Here is a 22847-nt window from a genome sequence, read left to right on the forward strand (position 1 = left end):
TGCTATTACGAAAGAGAAAACCAACAATTTCTTAGAACGTAAATTAGTGTGCATGCCTTGACCCATAACCAGTGAAACAAACAAAATAAGAAAGGTTGGCATTAAATTAATAATTCTCAGTATGTATGGGAATGTTTCCCTTACTAAATTCAGAGTGGATTCATTCTAGGAACAATTTTGGTGTAGTGGTTCTCACTTATTATAGATTACTGATTTTCAGTGCTCAACTGCCAAAATACTTTGGCTCATTCTCAAGCCCCAAGAATTGCATACATTTTTCCTCTCCTCACGCTCCAGAGCCATTAACAATATCTCCAGATGTTGTTTCTTCTCACTTTATCTACTTTTTTGTCTCAAGTCTCCAAAGAATTTCTGTATACTAATTACACTGTTGTATATTAATGATGATTCATAACCATATATTCATTTTCATAATCTTCCCAAAATTGTGTTCCTTTATTTCTTTACCTGGTTGATATGTTTTCTTAATCTGTTGGGATTCTCTCTCTCCCTCTCTTTCTCTCTGCCCCTCCCCTACTTGCTTTCTTTCTCTCTCGAAATAAGTAAATAAACATTAAAAAAATAAATAAAGGGCTTGGTTGACTGTATGTAACAGACAAAACAACAACAAAAATAATGCAACAAATCAAAACAAAAACCTCATGAGTAAAACCAGTCAGAACTTTATCACCCACATGAAAAGATCTAGAAGTGAGAAGTCCTGGGCTGGTAAGGCAGACCCAGAGTGATACAGGTTTTTGACTCCTGTCCAGCTACTCTCCCATGCTCAGTACATGGCATCACAGTTCAGGTGGCACCTAGTTTCAGGTATCACATCCACATTCCAAGAGGCAGGATGGAGAAGAAGGAAGGGCTGACATACCTCCTTCAAGAAAATTTTCTGGAAGGGCCACACTCTTCTAGTTGATTCTCATTGCCTGGAACATAGGTGGGTAGCCACTCCTAGCAGCAAAGGAGGTTGGGAAGTGTTGTCTTTTACTCCAGTTGACAATGTGCCCCATCAAAGGCCAGGATTCCATTATGGAGAAAAAAATCATTGGATGATGGACTGGACAATGAGCATCTCTACTCTAGTTCCCAAATGTTGTGTTGACAAGAAGAAGTTCAACCCAAACATAATGACTTAAAATGTCATTGTCATGGGGCCTTTCCCTTTGGTAACTATGCACCAAGTGCTATGAATTTAATGCTGTGCCATGCATAGTTCATTCATTAAGCACTTCATCAAAAAAATCTTCATGAAAACCTGGGAAGAAGGTGATATTATGTCTCAAGGCTACATAATTTCATTTCATAGGTGATAAGACTGAAGAATAGGAAAGATAAGTAACAAGCCACACAGTTAATTCATAGTAAAGTTGGTAATTGAACCCAAGCAGTCAGATCTCTGGGTATATGGCTATCAACCATATTATTGTATTTCTTATAAAGTAGCTTAGGGGCATTGCCTTTCTAAGAATTTTTGAGCATACACCATAGCAAAACTTTCAGGGATTCTGTGAAATTGCCTGTACAATGACAACATACACACATGTGTGCATGCATGTAGTCTCCATATTTGAAGAAAATATAGTTCTGCCTTCATTTGGGCATGATATGCAATTTTTAGGAGTCGCTCTGAACTTGGTGGTGGTAACATTCTACTTCTATTTTATCCTTTATTTGTTAAGTGTTGTCTTTATTTTTCTGCTTACTAGAAATGTGGAACTATGTAACATTTGTTTTAGTTATCCTTTGTTGCTGCAGTGTGTTCATTTGTTTAATCACTTTAGTCTTATAGTTACCTATGAGAATTAAGATATATTCATGATTCAAGATGATGATGTCAGCCTATTTGGCTGGGAAAGGCCAAGCCATTGTCAGCTCAGGCATAGGACAGATGACAGGCTTATTGTAGGAAATAAGATTAGAAGGATTTGGAGGATTGATTTCAGTCTAAAGAAAGATATTCTATTGTTTTGATTGTACAGGAAAAAAAAGTCAAAATTTTAGTCACTATATAGTGACAGATGTTTGGCAAATAGTAAAATATACCTTAGTCCTTCTGAGAGTCAAATTAATAGAATGTTACCTTAGGGAAAAACTCATCTCAAAACAATCTGTGTTTTTTTTTTTAAATCCTTATTTTTTTTCTAACTCACTTATTGTATTTCCTTCATGCAAAATCAAAACCTTCTAGTCCAAGGTTCATCATATAAATATTTGATATCAGTTGATGTGTGAAATAGTCTTCTTTTTAAATAACTGATGGAGGGTAGAGAAGACTTAATGCTTATGGAATTCATTAAGGTTTCAGACTGTTCTGAAAGGGGATTTTCATAGTTATTTTTTTCCATGAGTCATGTTATAGTTTTCCAGAAAGAACTGAAAGAAAATGGAATAAAGATACTGAGATAACTTTTAAAAATGTTTTGTTATAGAAATTGTCAAACATATAAAAAGTAGGGATAAAACTATTATGAATAGACATGGACCCATACCCCAGCTTTAACAGCTATCAACACAGGGCTAATCTGTTTCATTTCCCTTTCCATCCCCATTCCCTTCCCTTCTACATACTGGATTATTTTGGAGTAAATCTCAAACATCATCTCATTTATTTGTTAATACTATACTATGAACTTGTGCAAAATAAGGATTCTTTGGGTGTTCTAAAAACATATTCCCAGGGGCACTTGGGTGGCTCAGTCAGTTAAGCATTCAACTTCAGCTCAGGTCATGATCTCACAGCTTGTGGGTTCAAGCCCCATGTAGGGCTCTGTGCTGACAGCTGAGAGCCTGGAGCCTGCTTCGGATTCTGTGTCTCCCTGTCTCTCTATGCCCCTCCTCCACTCACACTCTCTCTCTCTCTCTGTCTCAAAAATAAATAAACATTTAAAAAATTAAAAAAAAAACCATAATCCCAAACATAATATCACTTCTCAAAACAGTAATAATGGTATTGAGAATATGATATGCTAATTCTATCTCTCTTTTTCTCTCTGCTTTTTAACAGTTGTATGTTTTAATGAGAGTCCCAGCAAGTTCACATAATTGCATTTTGTTGTTATATCTTTAGTGTTTTTTTAATATATAGGTTCATTTTCCTTTTGTTCATTTTTCTTGCATTTGTTGAGAAAACTTATAGAATATGTTATATTGTGGATTTTGCTAATTTGTGCTCCTGTGGTGTCATTTATTGTGTTCCTTGGTCTCTTGTATTTCTATAAATTGATCAGATTCAGGTTTGATTTCGTTTTTCTTTTTGCAGGTATACCTCATACAGGATTATCTACTTCTTGTTTTAGCATATCAGGAGAGATGTATGTTTATTTGTCTCTCTTTTTGTGATTCATTTTTTTTAAGTAATGTCAGCCAAATCTTTTCATCTCATCAGCTTTTCAGTTAACAATTTTGGTGACTATTTATGATCATCACCTAAATCAATTATTTCATTAGGGGTTGCAAAATTGAGATAATCCAATTTTATAATTTCTTCTTCATTTCTTAGCTAGAATTTTTTCTATAAAGGATAGCTTTTCTTTTTTTTTTTTTAATGTTTATTTATTTTTGACAGAGAGAGAGAGACAACATGAGCAGGGGAGGGGCAGAGAGAGAGGGAGACACAGAATCTGAAGCAGGCTCCAGACTCTGAGCTGTCAGCACAGAGCCCGACGTGGGGCTCGAACTTACAGACTGTGAGATCATGACCTAAGCTGAAGTCGGATGCTTAACCGACTGAGCCACCCAGGTGCCCCAAGGATAGGTTTTCTACATCAACTATGTGCTTATCTTGAAGTATAGGAAAGGCATATAAATACTTGATTCATTCCTTTATCAATCAGAATAATGAGCTAATTCCTTAACATCTGGCAAAAGTTCACCAAGGGACTTCTTAAAAGCATTAGTATAAAAATATTATAAAAGTATTATTTTATGGTTTTTAAAAACATATTCAATATTTTAAATCTACTGCTATTTTTTTTTTCCTTTCTATGCTCAAATTGTCCTATCTTTGGGTGGTGAGAACATTTTTAAGTTAGTTCCTGAGTTCTTTTCAGGATATACTTCAGCAATGAGATGTTCCATGTTCATCTTGTATATTTCCTGCCCTAGATCTGGAATCAGCCATTTCTCCAAGGTTCCTTTTAATGGAGACGGTATTTAGAATCCCCAGTCTAGTTGCTGAGTTGACTATTGTTTCTAGATCTTTTCAGTCAAAGCTAGGAAAATAGTTGAGAAGTCTACACTATTTCCATTTCAAATTTTGGTTATAGGAATTTTACTTATTTGATTTATATTTGTATCTTTTCCCCTTTTATTGAAAACCTTAGTTTCTAAATGGAATAATATAATTATTTGTTTTATCTTACAGTTTCAGAAGGATGATATGTTAATACTAACATTATGATTATTCAGTAGAATTTTTTATTACTGAGAATTTTTTTCTTGCATTTATTTCATCTTTAGAATATATCCTACTAGGGATATACAAAAAAAATTACTGCTTTAAAGTTACTTTGAGGTAAGTCTTCTCTGGGTGATTAAGCCAGAAAACTAAAACAAAAAACAAAAAATCAGAAAATACCAAAAAAACCACTTGATTATTATTTTCTTTCAGCTTTCTAGGGAGTGGTACTTAAGTTTTGATATTTTAATTATGCAAAAACATTTATATGTTTCCAAAAAAATCTACAAAATATTGTTGAACATCTAACTTTTATCTCTATCCCTTCACCTAATTCCCATCTCACCTAACGGTAACCATTATTATTAACTTCTGGTTTATCTTTACATTTTTTTAGAAAAATGTGTGCATGTGTGTGTATGCATATTGCCCCTATATTTCTTAGTTTTAAAATGGCATAGACTACACATATTGTGTTTCTCAATTATCGATGTATCTTTGTGATCACAGCTGCACAGTACTCATATTGTAGGTGTGACTTTAGCTTATTCAAATAGTCCACGATTGATGGGCATTTGGGTTCTTCCTAGTCTTTTGCTATTACAGAAATGCTGCAATAAATATGTTTCTTTACCAATTACAATTTATTTGACTAGTACTTTGATAAGTCCTTTTATAAAGCAAAGTGTGATAATCATCCTTTCACATACGACTTTGGTTATCTTACTAGATTGAAAGCTCCCCGAGAGTATTTTATTTTATTTTATTTTATTTTATTTTATTTTATTTTATTTTATTCCTGAAATATACATAACAGGAAGCTCAACAATTTGAAAGTATTCTGGATTTACTGATTAAGCTATGCAGATTGTGAAAAATACATCAGGAAAACACATACATCTTTTTGGAAAACATATACACATCAATGTGTTCACTATCTTCAAGATTAGCAAAATAAAGATGTTTTTCTACCAGATAAATTTTTATCTGTATTTTGTTTATAGTAAATTTTCTCTGAACAGAAATTATTTCCAAATAAATGCAGAACAAACTTAAAGAAGGGAGTAAGAGAAAGAGTAGCTCTATTTATTGAGCAGCTGCCACACCCAAATTAGTCAAACCACAAAAATTAGTTGTGAATCACTAATCTAGGTGCTGAGAATAGTGTTAAACACACAGCATCCTTGTCTCAAGGAGCTTATTTTCTAGTGGAAAGACTCAAGTTGGAAGACACAGATAATAAAGACATGGAGAAATATATAATATATTTTAGGAAATGATAATGGTTAGAGAGAAATCCTTGGAAAGGGGAGTGGGATGGGATTCAGAGTACCAGTGGTGGGTAGAGCCTTAGGAATGTGTGTTGGTGGATTTGCAGATGGGAAAATAAAGTGGTCCCTTTTTGATTGGGTATGTTTTCTCAGGGAAGCAGTGAGTGGGTGATGAGAGGGTACCAGGTGTAAAGTAGTTGATTTGAAAAGTAGGAATGTAAAGTTAGTAAGTGGATACTATGTTTGGTAACAAAAGCTGTTCTTCCAGCTCACTTTGCTAAAGGAAATTTGACTGCCTATGATCTGGCCGGGGGGGTTAAGAACATTTTTTTCCCCACCCTCATTAAGCTGATTAGTAAAAGAACCAGCACTGGATGGGTAGGCAATCCATAGATTGTAATGTCTAGCCTGTGGCATATCACCTTTGACATGACAGGCAGTGGTTTTAAGCAGTTTCCTTTCTTAGGAATTTAGAATTAGGAAACTAATGAGAATGAGGCAATTAGCAGACAGTGCAGAAACTGAAAGAGCACAGTGAGAGATGGCTATTACCAAGTTGAAGCCCTGACAAGCTGGTTAGAAGAAAGCAAAAACTATGCTTAAGCTGAAGAAATATTTCAGAAAGCACAGAAAGGATGTGCAGAGAGAGGAAAAGATACAAGATAGATGGAACAAGCTCTAACTGCTTCATTTTCGTGAAAACATTCCAGGCCCAATTCCAAACACATGTTTGCTTGGGGGAATACACTTTGACTTGAATTAGGTTGAGTTGGTATAGCAGACAGCTGCCATCACTGTACCCAACGTCTATTTTCTCTCTTTTTCGTAAGAGCACACTGATTTTTTTTCTAGGAAAATTATTCTTTCTTACTAAGGTCCATGAAATTTGATGCAACTGGCCCATCTACTCATTCCATCTGTGGGCACATGACCCATGTTTGGTCAATTATCACTCCCTTAATCACAATGACTGGTTCATAGAAGGCCGCATGACATAATAAAGGCCAATGGAATTCAATTTGGGAGGCATTTGTTGCAACTTTGAAAAAGAGACCTTTGGCTGTGTTTGTTGAGAGGATAGGATAGTGGCTAATTTGCCACCATGTGGAGAGATCTAAAAACTGAATCAAAGAGAAAAAGCAGAGACAAGAAGGAAAAGCAAGACTAAATTAAGATGATGTCGTATGAACTCCTGAATCTATCATGCCTGAAGGTGAAAAATGCAACTGCACCAAGCACAGAAAGGATAGGTCTGATATAATCACAAACCACATATGCTTTTGGTTAGAAAAATATAAGTGACAATGATAGGGATCCAGATTCAGTATACAAAGAAGAAAATTTGTGTCAAACCAATTGGGACCTTATCTTTACACCTCTTCTTCCCATGGATTTTTCTAGCATTTCAGATTTTCTATATCCTGTTATCACTTCAAAAATACTTCTGGTTATTCTTTGCTTGTGTTCCTCTTTGCCGAGGAGGAGATATAGAGAACCAAAGTTGTTCCTTGGTTTTTGAAGCTTACCTATTCCTACTAAAAAGTACTGTTTTAAAAATGTATGTTTACTCTGCCTTCTTACCTGAAAGTCAGGAGTTCTGAGTTCCAGATCTAATTATGTCTCTGATCAGCCCTGTGACCTTGGGTGGCTTATCATTTTCCACTAGCTTACTGCAACTGTTTTATTTGCAAAAGAGAAGGCACCAGAGCTGACCTCTAAGGCAGGAAGAGAAAAGAACTGGTACGTGTGGTCCCATCTCCTCTCCTCTCCTCCCCACTTCAGCCTAGCCCATGAACCACTGAGCCCATATGCAGCCTTAGATAATTCCCATGAGAGAGAAATCCTGTTTGCTTTATCTGCTTTGAGGTTTCTTGAAGCCCTGAAGTCTGTGATACTTCCAAAGAAGAATTGGATGAAATTTAATATTTTATTATCTTTACTTTTATCTCCTACAGATTAACTTCTTTTCATAGATAACTGTCAGCAATCAGGAAAAAAATTTAATCTTACATTTTTAAAGTTTTGTTTAAAAGCTTAATATCAGAGTATAGGCTGTATAAATGAACTCTGACAGAGTCTACCATTAAGTATACTGAAATAAAGAAGTTGTGCCATTACAGAAATAAAGAAATTGTGCCATTACAGTGAATGGTTTGCCAAAAATTCTTTTCTTAAAAGGGTTAAGATTTGAAATGTGAGCTAGAGTGACTGCATTACCCTTCCATAGTTATGTAGGTTTAAGATGTGCAGTCATCTATGGCTGCTCTTAATATCGAATCGGTGACCAAAACCTTTGGCTACATTTGTTCCTTCATGAACATTACCATTGCCACCAGGCAGGTCCAGGCCTTTATTATTTTGTGCCTAGAGCATTGAAATGTGGTTATAATTTGTCTCTCAGACTAATTATTTTTTCACTTGCCTCATCGTGGACACATGGTCATATTGGCCTTTTTAAGACAATGGATTGTCACAACATCTCCCAGTTGGAAACCAGACTCCATGTCTCAGCTCCACAAACCATGATTTGGTCCATACTATGTTTTTCCTACTCCATTACATGAGCTTTATGCTTAGTTCACAAGATTATGCAGTCAAATAGTATTTATGGGGTAGATTTGTGTTATGGCTGAGTATACAACTATGAATAAGACACTGCCTCTATGATCCCAGAGCTAGTACTTTATTGGGACAGCCAGTCAAGTAAATAGGAAGCAAGATACACTAGAGTGAACTCTAACATAGGGGAGAACATGGAGAATTATGAGACCCCCAAAGCAGTGGCAGCTCATCCAGTCCTGGAGCCCCAACAAGGCTTGCCTGAGAAGATGGCATCTCACTTGAGTCCTATAAGACAAGTAGGCTACTCATTGGCCCTACATATGGGAAACAACCTTTTAGGCCCAGCTCAAACCTCAGGCTATGAAATTGCTTCCTTACCACATGGTCAATCCCACTGGTCTCCTCTCCCTATTCTGAGCTGCTATAGCATTCACTCATTTATTCATTCAATAAGCAAATACTTCTTGTGTCCTATTATGTACCAGGAGCTGTCTAGGCCCTGAGATACAGCAGTGAACAATTAAGTCCTTGCCCTTGGGGAACCTACATTGAAATGAAATGAAGCAGACACTATCAAACAAAGAAATAAATATATAATATATCAGATATGGTAGATCCCGTGAAGAAAACTAAAATGGGATAAGGTAATAGGGGATCTTATTTTAGCTAAGGTGAAGTCCCCCTGCTAAGGTGACATTTGAGTTGAGAGGTGCATAAAGTGTGGAGAACTGAGGGAAGAAGTTTGCAGGCTGAAGGAACATCAAGTGCAAAGGTAATGCAACCAGGAGTTGGTTTGGAGTTGTAGGAACAGCACTGACTTAGTATTGCTCATTTGACTTCTCATTGAATATCACCTCCAATCGTTATTGCCATTTCAGGTGAAGGCTGAGCTTTTCCTCTCAAACATATTTTCAGTTTATGGAGGCTAAGAACTATAACTTCATCTTCTTTATAATGTTGCTGCTCTTCTCCCTTTATCAGTCCACTGTCTTCATGAGGCTACCAAGAAGTGTTTTACTGACTAATGTTAACTGGGATTTATTTATGTTCTTGATAAATTATATATGTTACTTTCCTTACCTGGCTGATATTAAAAGAGAACATCCCATAAACACTGAGAGAAATGGGTGGGTGGTGAGGAGAAGGGTACAGAAACACAGAAAATATCCTGAGTACCAATTTCAAGATGTGCTTCAAGGGCAAGAACTAGAACACTTGTGGCAACGTTTCTGCAAAGTTTAATGCAGTAGGGATGTACTGGGAACCAGAATTGGACGGACAACTCCAAAAAACTGATTTAGTGAATTGTAGTGTGTGGGTTGATTAAGTATTGATCAGTGACCCAGCTCAGGTCTGAAACAGCCTCAGAACTACCTTCTAATAAGCCATAAAGCAAAAGAATTGTTCACGGATTTAACTGGAAATCTCATTGGGGAAGCTGTGAAATCCTTGGGAATAGGAAGTTAAGAAAGTTTGAAAATTCACTTAAATGTTTATCTTTTTAAAAATCAATGCCGCAAATATCACTAAGGTGAATAAGATTAATTAAGGAACAGATGGTTCTGAAAACTCTGAAGGCATTCTTATTTGAGACTCAGGAAGTACCTGATTCGGATTTCATTAGGTATTTTAGGATATGTTTAGCATGTGAAGTCTTTCTTTAGGCATTGAGTTCAAATGGATCTCATGTTGTAGAGTAGCAGTGCAGTCTCTGGATCCCTGAGGATCCTGTGACATCAAACTATTTTCAAAATGACGCTAAGATGTTATTTTCTATTAAGTGTGTCCTGGTGGTAGGGAAATCTGCTGGTGTCTTTGCAGGAACCAAGTAGATAGTACCAGACATTGTGTTCTTCATTACCATGTACTCACAGTTAAAAAAGATGTTTTACTTAAGAATGTCCTTGACAGAGCAGTGAAAATTTATGAAATTTCAGCCCTTGAGTACATATCTTATAAATATTCCATACGCATTAAGTACTTCTTCTGCATACCAAAGCTCAATAGTTGTCTAAAGGAAAAATCATTGTTTGAGTTGCAAGCTGAATAACATTTTTACATAAAAGAATGTCTACACACTATCATTTTATCAACAACGAATGAAGTGGGTATGTCACTTTAAGGAAAATAACTTATTAGGTGCCAATGATAACATTTAAGCTTTCAAATGAAAATTTGAATTTTTGGAAAATTTGTATCTACCACTGTGAGCTTGAAGTTTCCACAAATTTAAAAGGGACTTTTAGGATGAGATTTACATTTATTACATGAATGTTAACAAATGTGATATTTTGATATTGTTTAATGAAATGTGTCAACATTCCGAAGATCTCCATAACTCATTGAACCAGTAATTTTCAGGTGATGGATGCATGTTGTTTCAAAGCATGCATGTATAAAAGATCCAGTCAAAGTATAATATACACTGGTGAATTTTAACGTAACACAGTATGAAAAGTTCATTGATGTGGCTTCTGATTCCACATTGCAATAACCATTAATAACTTTTCAAGTTCCTCTATCGTATCAAAACATATCCACAGTTATCTGAAATGCCATTAAAATGTTCTTCTTTTTCCATCTACACATCTGTGTGAGGCCAGATTTTCTTTATATACATCAACCAAGGTAACACCCAGCAAACACAAAAGGCAGAAGCAGACATGTGGATCTAACTATCTTTAGTTAATCCAAATATCAGAGATATTTGCAAAACTGTGTAAAAATCTTGCTAGATTTTTTATTTTGAAAAATAATTGTTATTTTTCATTAAAAATAGGTTATTTATATTAATATGTAAAGAGGTTGTCCTTGTTATTTTTAAATTAATATTTAAATGTTCTCAGCCTTAATTTCTATTCTGAAAAGTATCAATAGACATAAATTGATATAGACATATCTCTTTAGGCTATAAACTCTTTAGAGTCCTTAATAATTTATATAATGCAAATTATTCCAAGCTTAAAATGTGGGAGAACTACTGCTATCCAGGGTTAAAAATTATTATATAATAAAATAATCTAATGAGTATCAGCAACACTGAAAACAGTCTCACTTTCCCTTGTTGGTATGAATGCATACATAGATAAGAAGATTCTATGCATGCCTGGATAAATAGATAAATGCTTTCTCCCCACTTCAGACCTCAGGGGCAGGGAGTTGAGTTAATCACAAACCTTAGTCTATGATTAATGGTCCCTGTAAAGCTCTGCTCCTGTTTTATTTAAACTCTTCTAATGTGTTTGCTACATATTCTTCTTTGGTTTTGTATATGTACTTGTAAAACACATATTATGGTTTTATTTACATAAATGGTACCATATATATATATATATATATATATATATATATATATATATATATATACACACACACACACACACATACATATATAATTTTCTTTCTATTTTTAATCTTAGCATTATAAGGATCTAGCCCTGCTATCACCTGCTAATAAGAAAAGACAGACAGGGGCGCCTGGGTGGCGCAGTCGGTTAAGCGTCCGACTTCAGCCAGGTCACGATCTCGCGGTCTGTGAGTTCGAGCCCCGCGTCAGGCTCTGGGCTGATGGCTCGGAGCCTGGAGCCTGTAGCCTGTTTCCGATTCTGTGTCTCCCTCTCTCTCTGCCCCTCCCCCGTTCATGCTCTGTCTCTCTCTGTCCCAAAAATAAATAAAAAACGTTGAAAAAAAAAAATTTTTTTTAAAAATAAAAAATAAAAAAAAAAAGAAAAGACAGACAGACAAATCATCTGACTTATGTATATTTTTTTCAACGTATGCAGCTAGAGATTTTATGGCAGCATTTGAAAATTCTACCCTTTACATGACAAACATGAAAAGCCACCTCTAAGGTACAACCAAATATAAATTTTTTTTTTTTCAACGTTTTTTATTTATTTTTGGGACAGAGAGAGACAGAGCATGAACGGGGGAGGGGCAGAGAGAGAGGGAGACACAGAATCGGAAACAGGCTACAGGCTCCAGGCTCCGAGCCATCAGCCCAGAGCCTGACGCGGGGCTCGAACTCACGGACCGCGAGATCGTGACCTGGCTGAAGTCGGACGCTTAACCGACTGCGCCACCCAGGCGCCCCTTACTCTCCCCGGTACAACCAAATATAAAATGGTTTTACCGTTTGCTCTCAAAGCCCATGCCATTGAACAGCTTTTATTGATGGTCTGTGTGGTCCGTGTGCTTGTTCGCTCCATCAGGGTTTCTTACAAACGTGAGACAGACCGCAGAACTTCAGCGTTTTGACTCCCCAACTGTGTGATCTTAGGCAGGTTATTTAACCTCTCTGTCCTGTCTATAAAATGGGATTAATAATACTACCTGCTTTATAGTGTTGATATGTGGGTTAAATGAATTAATATTTGTAAAGTGTTGAGAACGGCACCTGGAACATAGGAAACATTATATAGGTATTTGTGAAATGCAATAAAATCAATGAAAAGAATATGCCATCTGAGAGCATCTGACTAGTTCCTGTGAATCATAATCTGCTTTTCCTATTAGAGCATTTGTCCCCTTTATCTTCCTGAGGAAGATGTTTTGGTAATAAAATATCACTGAATGATTACAGACAGAGGTAGGAGGATCTTACTCTGTTATTTTATAGGAATTAAGTTTTCATACCTTGTAAAGAAATTTTGAAAACCCCAAGAATTATATCATATCCTTTAAAAACTTTACATAAAAATTCTAAGTAACAATTAGATCCTAAGGATAAGAATCAGGAGCAGAGATTCATTGATCAAAAAGACTCATGTGTGCTTAGAATAAGAAAATGAAAAAGCTGTATATTTCATGTCAAATATAGTAAGTTGCCAAGTTCTTTAGGGGCCACAGAGCTATCTTTTTCGCTTTCAAGACTTCTGTGACTTCACACTGCTCTTTGCTGGCCACAGAAAACGGAATTCCCAGTGTCAGGAGCTGTGAAGACAGAGCAACTACAACAGCCTTCAGGTGCTTTCTATGACCAAGTAATTCCTGGCATGAGGCATTACATTTTTTACTGCTTTTATCCTTATCACTGATGATGATGTCATTTTAGAAGCACTAACAACATCAGAAAATGATGAGCGCTTTTAATGGAATTTGAAGAAATCTTTCAGATAAAAGGCCAACCATGGGATGAATTTCTTAATTTGAAAATCAAGCCAGGGGGCGCCTGGGTGGCGCAGTCGGTTAAGCGTCCGACTTCAGCCAGGTCACGATCTCGCGGTCCGTGAGTTCGAGCCCCGCGTCAGGCTCTGGGCTGATGGCTCGGAGCCTGGAGCCTGTTTCCGATTCTGTGTCTCCCTCTCTCTCTGCCCCTCCCCCGTTCATGCTCTGTCTCTCTCTGTCCCAAAAATAAATTAAAAATGTTAAAAAAAAAAAAAAAAAAAAAAAAAAAAAAAAAAAAAAAGAAAATCAAGCCAAATTTAATTGTTCCAAACTGTTTTCTGTTACAGACCATTGTAATAGAAATATTTTTTTTTCCAAGAGTGCTCACAATCACTTTTCAGATTCGGATGTCCTGGAATAAAGCCAGATTAACTCTGAGCTGTGAATTTTACAAACACTCTTGTTTAACCTATAATCGATTTAAATAGAGCCATTCTACAAAATGCAAACATGGTAATTGGTGCAATTTTATTTTTTTGCATGAAATAGCATACAAGAATATGCTGGCTTTGACTTTCTGGATCTTTGCACAGCCAGAAGTCTGGCAGAATAATCACTGAAGTTCAAATTAGAGCCCCAGATGGAAACACAAACAGGGGCCACCACTGTGCCTTTTTCATGCTTCGAAGCTCAGTTCTGGACAGAAATGTGTTTCTAGTTAAAATGTAATCATTTCCAATTCCTTCTGATCACTGGATCATATTGGAAAGAAACAGCCTGAGGACTACAATTGCTTTTAATTACCACTGAATGTTGATTGAAATTTTCATTTCCTTTCCATACATTTGTATTTTTATTGAACAAACAAGAATAAAATAAAGATATGGCCTCTTTATACTTTGGAGAAAGATCTTTGTTTAACATTACCCTCTTTGAATTAGAATTTCCTTGTCAGGATTTCCTTTCCTTTCCATGGGTTGCAGAAAGAGCCAAATCAGTTTAACATTCTTGAATTGAGGTCAGGTTTAAAATTAGGTAGTGTTGTTTGTTTGTTTGTTTGTTTTAATTCAGTAAGACTCAAGGGAGTTCATATACTTCTGTGATTAAAGAATTTAAAACAGTAAGATACTTTTTTCCAACCTCACCATGCTTCTACCTCTCCACATCATTTTATTTTACTATTTTTACATTTTATTTATGTAAATAATCTCTACACCCCACATGGGGCTCGAACTCATGACTCTGAGATCAAGAGTCACATGCTCTTCCAACTGAGCCTGCCAGATACCCCACCCCACACCATTTTAAAAATTAATATATACCAAAATTATTGGGAGAACAAGTAAAAAACAAATGAATCAAAAGCCAAAAATATCCTTTCTCACAATAAAACTTTATGGAATATTCAATATTTGAAATTTTACATTAGTTCTGATCATCATATATTACTGAAATGCAATAAATAACAACTATTCTTCTTTTTAGCTAGGACCTAAGACCTGTATTCTAAAACCCAGCAGTGAATAGTGGCACCCAAATTCTGCTCAAAATAGGAATGAATGGCAAATAGATGTTTCATGGTCTCATATGATTTCTTCTGCAATGTCTCAATTGTGAACAACTTATGTGTCTAAGGAAATGTATTTTTAAAAATTTTTTAATGTTTATTTACTTTTGAGAGAGAGAGAGAGAGAGAGAGAGAGAGAGAGAGCGTGAGTAGTGGTGGGGACAGAGAGAGAGGGAGACATGGAGTCCAAAGCAGGCTCAGAGGCCGACATGGGACTCGGACCTATGAAATGCAAGATCATGACTTGAGCCAAAGTCAGCCACTTAACTGACTGAGCCACCCAGGTGCCCCAGTAAATGTACTTTTTGATGCCTTTCTGATCACCGATTAAAGAAAAAATGCCTTAGGAAATTGATTGTATTGTGGAAATATATGATCTCTAAAATGAATCCCATATTTGGGTTTCTGAAGGGGACATTGGAAATAAAGAGAGGAAATGTATATGCATGTCTGGAAAGATTTCATAAATCCGTATGTTTAATTAATCCACAAAATGTTATTAATAGCATAAGCTGTGGAGTCAGAGATACCTACATGGTTCAAATCCATCTTACTAATCCTGTGAACTTGGGCAAATAACTCAACCTCTCTATGCTTAAATTTTCTTGCCTGATAAGTGACTAATTATAGTCTCTCCCTCAAGAGTTCTGGAGAGGATTAAATCAGATAAAATGAAATGTTCAGCACAGTAATGGAACCATAGTTCTGAATAATGATTATTGTTCCTATACTTACATATACACAAAAAAGAATAAACTACTGTCCGTGCCTTCAGAAATATTATTTTCTCACTGAGGTTTTGATACACATACATGAAAAGTTGTATCCATTCAAACCAGAATATGATTCAGTGAATCTAATAAAAGCTTTAGGGCTTTAGAGAGGAGGAAATCACTATGGAATGCAGTTGTCTGATAAGGCCTCATGGGAGAGAGAGGATTTGAGCTGGACTGTAAATGAAATGTAAGATTCAGATATTGAGAAAGGAGGTGTGGTTTATTTCAAATATGAGCAATGGAGGGAAAATTGTCATTTGCATGGGATTTTGTGGGATACTTCTAGACCAGTGAATATGTGTTTGGCTAGCATGGAAGGTCATTCTTGTAAGAGAGAGTGAGAAGATGTGGAAAGGTGGATTATGGATGTCTTTAAAGGCCTTGGGTTTTTTTGAGTAGGGAATGATAGTAGTTGAGGAAGATTTATTTGGTTGCTTCTTGTTAGATGAGCTGAAGGAAGGATCAGATGGAGAAAGGATGATGAATGAAGAGGTAATTTATGTGTGGAACAGGATGGAGGTCATGAGATTGGAAAGAGAAGATAATGATAGTACGAAATTAGATATTGCAGTTCACAACAATCACCTAGTTTAATCCTTTTAACAACCCTAAATAATACAGCTAGACAGTGAAAATGATACAAAGATGAAGTCTGGTTTTCTGATTCCAGAACTCAGGCACTTAACCATTGTGCCATAGTGCCTGCTACATATGGGAAAATTGGTGCCTAGAAATCCATGCATTATTTCCCTTGCAAAATACAGTTTCTTTTTAGATCAAATCCGAAATTGATCAGTGCTATAGAAACAAAATCAACCAAATGAAAAATGCAAAATTGGGAAAGCTTCAGAGTGGAAAAAAGGAAAGGCTTCAGGTGTGTCCTGATTGGAGGTTGTTGTCATGGAGAAGCTGTAAGCAGGCTAACTAGAAGTGGAGCATCTTTATGTGATTGGTTAGGGTGTGTACTTGACTTTCTCTGCTTGGTCCTAAATTGAAAGTGGGGACAAAAAGTAGGGAAGCTGTCAGTTATTAATCAAGTCCTGGCCACTTGGGGCTGATTGTTACAGAAGTTATTGTTTACCTTCCTGGATTGTCACTAGAGATAGCAATCTGGCTTCCTGTAGTCTGATTTAAAGTTGGCTGGCTTCCTGGGTTGTTTATTGCACATAAAGGGATTGGTTTCCTGGGCAGGTTGCTGCAGGTTGTGGATCAAAGTTCTATTTTTATATATGGTCTATTTTCCATTTGTGTATTCAGTCTCTCAATATTTTTCCAGGGCTTAGTTGCCTTTGAACTCCCTAAGGTACTTTCTGACCCTGGTGAAAGAAACATTATTCAGGATATAAATGTTAGAAATCTAATTAAAAATTTATTTGGGAGTACAAAGTTAAAATTGCATATTTGAGACTTATAGCCATACAATATTTTATCTCAGAACTAACAATATGTGCAATCTACACATGCATGGTTGTATATTTCAACTTAGCTTCATGCCCACCCTCTTTGTATATTCTCCCTTCCATTGCAGGGAAGGATCCTGGGAACTATATTTTCCAAAATCCCTCACCAGAAGGTTTCAGGTTATATTCCCTTATGGGAGGTTTTTCCTCAAAATATAAAAAGGAAAAAAAAATCCACTATTCTTCAGTGGCAGGCAGGTGAGGGCTTGGAGATGGTTAATGTGAAGTTTTTCCAGTGGCTTCCAAACATCCTCCTGAGAAACATTCACTTTTGTGAATCAGCTAAGGTCAATGGAAGCAGCTTTCCTTATGTTCTTGCACTTCTAGATTTCCTGAAAGCTTGCAGGGGCTTCCCTGACATTCGCTCTCCTAGCCCTTTGAATGGTTTGGTAAGTCTTTCATTCCCAATGTTAAACCCTATTTTGTTCAAAATACCTACAGTGATTTTGTCCTTCTGACTGACCCTGATGGAATGATCAGATATTCTGCCAAAAATGGGGGTGTAACACATTGTCTGAGAATGTTCTGGATGAAACTGAAAACTGGAAACTATTGTGAAACAGGAAAGACAAGATAAAGAGAGGTATATCATGAGGATAGAAGCAGAGATTCTAAGATGCCACACTGCTGACTTTGAAGATGTAGGAAGGGGACATGAACTGAGGAAACCTGGAGTATACAAAGGTAAACAAAGGTATACCAGGGTATACAAAGAGAGATCCATGCAGCCCCTCATGTGAGTAAGAAATTGACTCAGCTGTTCTGGAATAAGAGTTATTCTTCTTGACCACTGTACAGCAGAAATCATTAACCTTAGGAGTGACACTGTCCATTTGAGAACTGGAACACAGCTATTTTGAACTGAAGAGCAATGGTTTGGGGATGAGATTTGATACCACTATACACATAACAGGAAGCCCAGGACTGAAAACCTTCTGTACTGGATGGCAGGTGGACAGTGGCACAAGTTCACATTTGTCAGTGAAACCAAAAGCATGATTTATTCAAGGGAATCATCATCTGGGATGGGAATATTATCTTTATGCCAAATGGATACATAACACAGTGTCTGAACCTGAATCACCCTTGCCATCTTGCAGTGATTTTTTTAAGCCTGATGCAAGGAATAGTGGATTTACAGAGGCTTTTGGCCAAGCCTAAAAAACTACATTATGCAGCGACAAGACTTAGTCATTTGGAAAACTGTCACTGCAAGAAGACTTGCCAAGTGAGTGGACCACTCTACAGAGACCAAGTCTTCTGGGTTGATGGTGATCACTACAGGAAATGCACATGCAAACGTGGTGCTGTGGAATGTTGAAGAATTTCCTGTCCCCTTCCCGGTTGCTCCCCAGGATCCCTCCTCATGCACATCGCTGGCCAGTGCTGTAAAGTCTGCTGAGCAAAATGTGTCTGTGCAGGAAAAGTCCTTTCAGAAAGCCAGTGGATTTTAGCTAAAAGCTGCTGGGAATGCTGAGGTGGAGTTTTAGTAAAAAATTACAGAAGCGTGCCCTCCTTTGAACTGCTCAGAAAAGAATCACATGCAGTAGAAGTTATAACTTTTGTACAGAAAGATCTAAATGTGGTGAAAACTCACAGTGCAAAAACTAGAACACAAAAGCTACTTGTGAGTGCAAGAATGATTGTATCTCTGCCCAGAGAGATTCTGACTGCTGTAGAAATATTGAAGAGTGTGCAGCTAAGATGCATTACTGTCATGCCACTACTATGTGTGTAAACTTGCCTGGCTTATATCACTGTGACTGTGTCCTGGGATACATTCGTTGTGGATGACTTCTCTTGTACAGAGTATGATGAATATGGCCATGGGCAGCACAACTGGGATGAGAATGCCATCTGCACCAACACTGGCCGGGACACTGCTGCACCTGCAAACTGGGCTATGTGGGGATTGGGACCATCTGCAGAGAATTCTGCCAAGAGGGCAGCAGATATGGAATATCTGTGGCTCTTAACAAATGCATCTGGATTCAAAGGAAGCCACTGCGAAAAAGATATTGATGAATGCACAGGGGAAGTCGTAGAGTGCCACAACTATTCCTGCTGGTTGATACGACTGTGAGTGCAGAAGTGGTTTTTATAATGATGGGACCTATTCACTGTCCAAGGAGGCCTATATTGACATTGATGGATGTGCTTTACGAACTTATACCTGTTGGAATGATTCTGCCTCCATCAACCTGGCAGGGGGATTTGACTGCCTCTGTCTTTATGGGCCCTCCTGCTCTGGTGACTGCCCACATGAAGGAAGACTGAAGTGCAAATGGCAGGTGTGGATTGTGAAAGAAAACAGGTGTTCTCTCCATTCCTGTGAGGACCAAAAGATACTCTGCCAGTAGATAACTTGTGTTTGCTGGAATCCAAACGTTGACCTTTTCTGTTGCCCAAAGTGTGACACCAATGTCACGAGTCAATATTTAGATCATAATGGACACAAGCTGTATCAAAATGGAGACAATTGGACTCACAGCTGTCAACAGTGCTGGTGTCTGGAAAGAGAGTTAGATTACAGGCCACTTGCTCCAAATTGAGCTGCGAGTACACAGTCATCTTGGAAAAGCATTGCTGTCCCCGCTGAGTCAGTGACCCCTGCTTAGCTGATAACACTGCCTATGATATCAGAAAAACTTGTCTGGACAGAGGTGGCATTTTAAGGCTTAGCAGCTCAGTGTCAACATGGCTGGATCTCCCTGCACGACCTACACATGCAAGAATGGAAGTGTTTGCTATTCTGTGGATTTGAAGTGTTTTCATAATAACTGAAGGATGTAAAATGGAATCATCATCATGGGAAAAATGGACAAAAATGACCATCCAATATGATGAAGAATAGGAGTTGGTGGTTTTGTTTGTTTGTTTGTTTGTTTGTTTGTTTGTTTGTTTTTTACCACAGACAATTATTGAACTCTCCATCTGAAGAAGGTGTTTGGGGAATCCATTTTGGACCTACTTTTTTGTTCATTCATGCTAACCTAATCTAGGGGATATACAGTGCAGTGCCTTTAAGTCTGCTTGTTAGAAGTTTCCCATGTTTTAAATCATGTTTCCCTTATCAGATCATTTGCAAATACATTTATATGATCTCATGGTAACAGTTGATGGAAATTTTGGTTTATTTTGTGTACTAACATAATAGAGACTCAGCTCCTTTTATTTATGCTTTTTCTGGATTTTTGGATCGAATTCTACAAGTAAAGCTGCCTAGTGTAATTTTGTCACCCCTAAACAAACAAAACCCAGCAAAAACAATGGAGAGAAAGAGTAAACATTTTAGCTCTCATATATTAGACTCAACTTCTTAATATGGGTTTCATTTCTTATTTTTTTAAATCTTTCTAGTGTTTAGCAGAAAGCTTTGCACAAATCTGTCATTCAATTATATCTGTTAAATCAGGTTGAATTAACTATGCAGATGAAAAAAGAAATAGGAATTTTGAAAAAAGAAATAGGAATTTTGAAGCAAACCAAGTCAGAAGCAGTTGATCAAAAATGAAAATAAGTATAAAAAAGAAAATAATAAAATCATAAGTGATAGTAAAATTATATATCCTGCTAAGGCCCTTCTACAAAGAGGAAATTTAAGATCAAAAGCATTAATTAGGAACAGTCTTAGAATTATCCTATGGTTTATTTCTGGTTGTATTTACCTTTTAATGCTTTTCCTCACATTCCTTCCTTTCTATTGCTCTTAACTCCTTCCAAACTAATCTGAAATCCTTTTACTTTCTGTTACTAGCCTATTAGTGACTTGTTACTAGCCTAACCCAAGCAACACCTGCCTCACTGGGACTTCTGCAGTAATCTCTCAATTGAGCTCTCTGCTCCCATGCCTGCACCCCCTCGCCCCAGTTCATTCTCTAGATCTGCACTGTCTAAGGTGGTAGCCAACAGCCACATGTGGCTACTGAGCACTGGAAATGCTGCAGGTTTGAACTGAGATGTGCTGGAAGTTTAAAGTACACACTGAATGTAAAAAATGTAAGATGTCAATGAACTTGTATGTTGATATGATAATGACCTGATGGTTTGGATATGTTGGGTTAAATAAGATCTATCAGTAAAAATAGTTTTATATATTTCTTTTCACTTTTAAAAATGTGAATAATAGAAAATTTAAATGTCCTATGTGGTTGGCAGTGTATTTCTACTGGACAGCCCTGCTCTAGACTGTAATCAGTAATCTTTTTAAAATAAAATTTTGTTCCTATTATTACCTTGCTTTAAACCTTGCACATAGGATAAAGACAAAAATTTGTAATGTTGCCTTTAAGCACCTGTCTAATCTGGCTTTTCCATCCCCACATCCTCCTCCTCAACCCTCATAGCTTTGCCCTTCTTACAGTTCCTCAAAGTCACTCTTCTCTTCTTAGCTGCAGTTCCACTCACATGCTATCTCCTACCTGAAATGCTTTTCATACACTTTATGTGTCTGGTTCCTACTCATCCTTTAAGTCTCAGCTGAAATGTTACTACATGAGGGAGGCATTACTTGACAGCCTTATAATCTTAGCGTAGGTGGTCATAACAAAATGTGACAGGTGGATAGGTGGCTTAAACAATAGAAATTTGTTTTCCCACGGTTCTAGAGGCTGGAATTCTGAGATCCGAGTGCTAGCATGGTTAGGTTCAATGAAGGTTCTCTTCCAGGCTCTGAGATGGCCACCTTCTTGATATGTCCTCACATGGCAAAGAGAAAGAGACAGAAACTCTCTGTTGTCTCTTCTTATAAGGGCACTATTCCCAGAAACAATCAACAAAACTAAAAGACAGCCTATGAAATGGGAGAAGATATTTGCAAATGATGTATCTTATAAAGGATTAGTATCCAAAGTCTATAAAGAACTTATCAAACTCAACACCTAAAAAATAAATAATCCAGTTAAGAAATGGGCAGAAGACATGAACAAACATTTTTCCAAAGAACGCATCCAGATGGCTAACAGACACATGAAAAGATGCTCAACATCACTTGCCATCAGGAAAATACAAATCAAAACCACAATGAGATACCACCTCACACCTGTCAGAATGGCTGATACTAACAGCACAGGAAACAAAAGCCTGAAGAGAAAGGGGAACCCTCTTACACTGTCGGTGGGAATGCAAACTGGTGCAGCCATTCTGGAAAGCAGCGTGAAGGTTCCTCAGAAACTTGAACTACCTCCCTATGACTCAGCAATTGAACTACGAATCATTTACCCAAAGGATACAAAAATACTGATTCAAAGGAGCAAATGCACCCTGATGTTTATAGTAGCATTATCAACAATAGCCACATTGTGGAAAGAGCCCAAATGTCCATCAACAGATGAACGGATAAAGAAGATGTGGGAGATTGTACATATAATTCTTGTGGTTCTAGACCCTTAACTTGTGGGATGTGGTACAGTTCAGCAATAAATTATAGGATACCTAGGTGGTGTGTGTGTGTGTGTGTGTGTGTGTGTGTGTAATGGGTTATTATTCAGCCATCAAAGACAATGAAATGTTGCCATTTGCAAGTACATGGATGGAGCTAGAGTGCATTACACTAAGTGAAATAAGTCAGTCAGAGAAAGGCAAATATCATCTGATTTCACTCATATGTGGAATTTAAGAAACAAAACAGATGAACATAGGAGAAGGGGGGAGAAAGAGAGAGAAGGAAGCAAACCGTAAGAAACCCTTAACTATAGA

The 22847-nt window shown here is 37.0% G+C and overlaps 1 protein-coding gene and 1 pseudogene across 14 annotated transcripts in view; both read left to right on the forward strand.

The window, feature by feature from the left end:
* The window catches only part of LMNTD1 (lamin tail domain containing 1), a 485471-nt gene that overhangs the window by 249569 nt on the left and 213055 nt on the right, over positions 1-22847 (forward strand). The gene's annotated exons all lie outside the window — the stretch shown is intronic.
* On the forward strand, positions 8433-19934 carry LOC131483866 (protein kinase C-binding protein NELL1-like; annotated as a pseudogene).

This window comes from Neofelis nebulosa, chromosome 8 (assembly GCF_028018385.1).
Source record: "Neofelis nebulosa isolate mNeoNeb1 chromosome 8, mNeoNeb1.pri, whole genome shotgun sequence".
Taxonomy (NCBI): domain Eukaryota; kingdom Metazoa; phylum Chordata; class Mammalia; order Carnivora; family Felidae; genus Neofelis; species Neofelis nebulosa.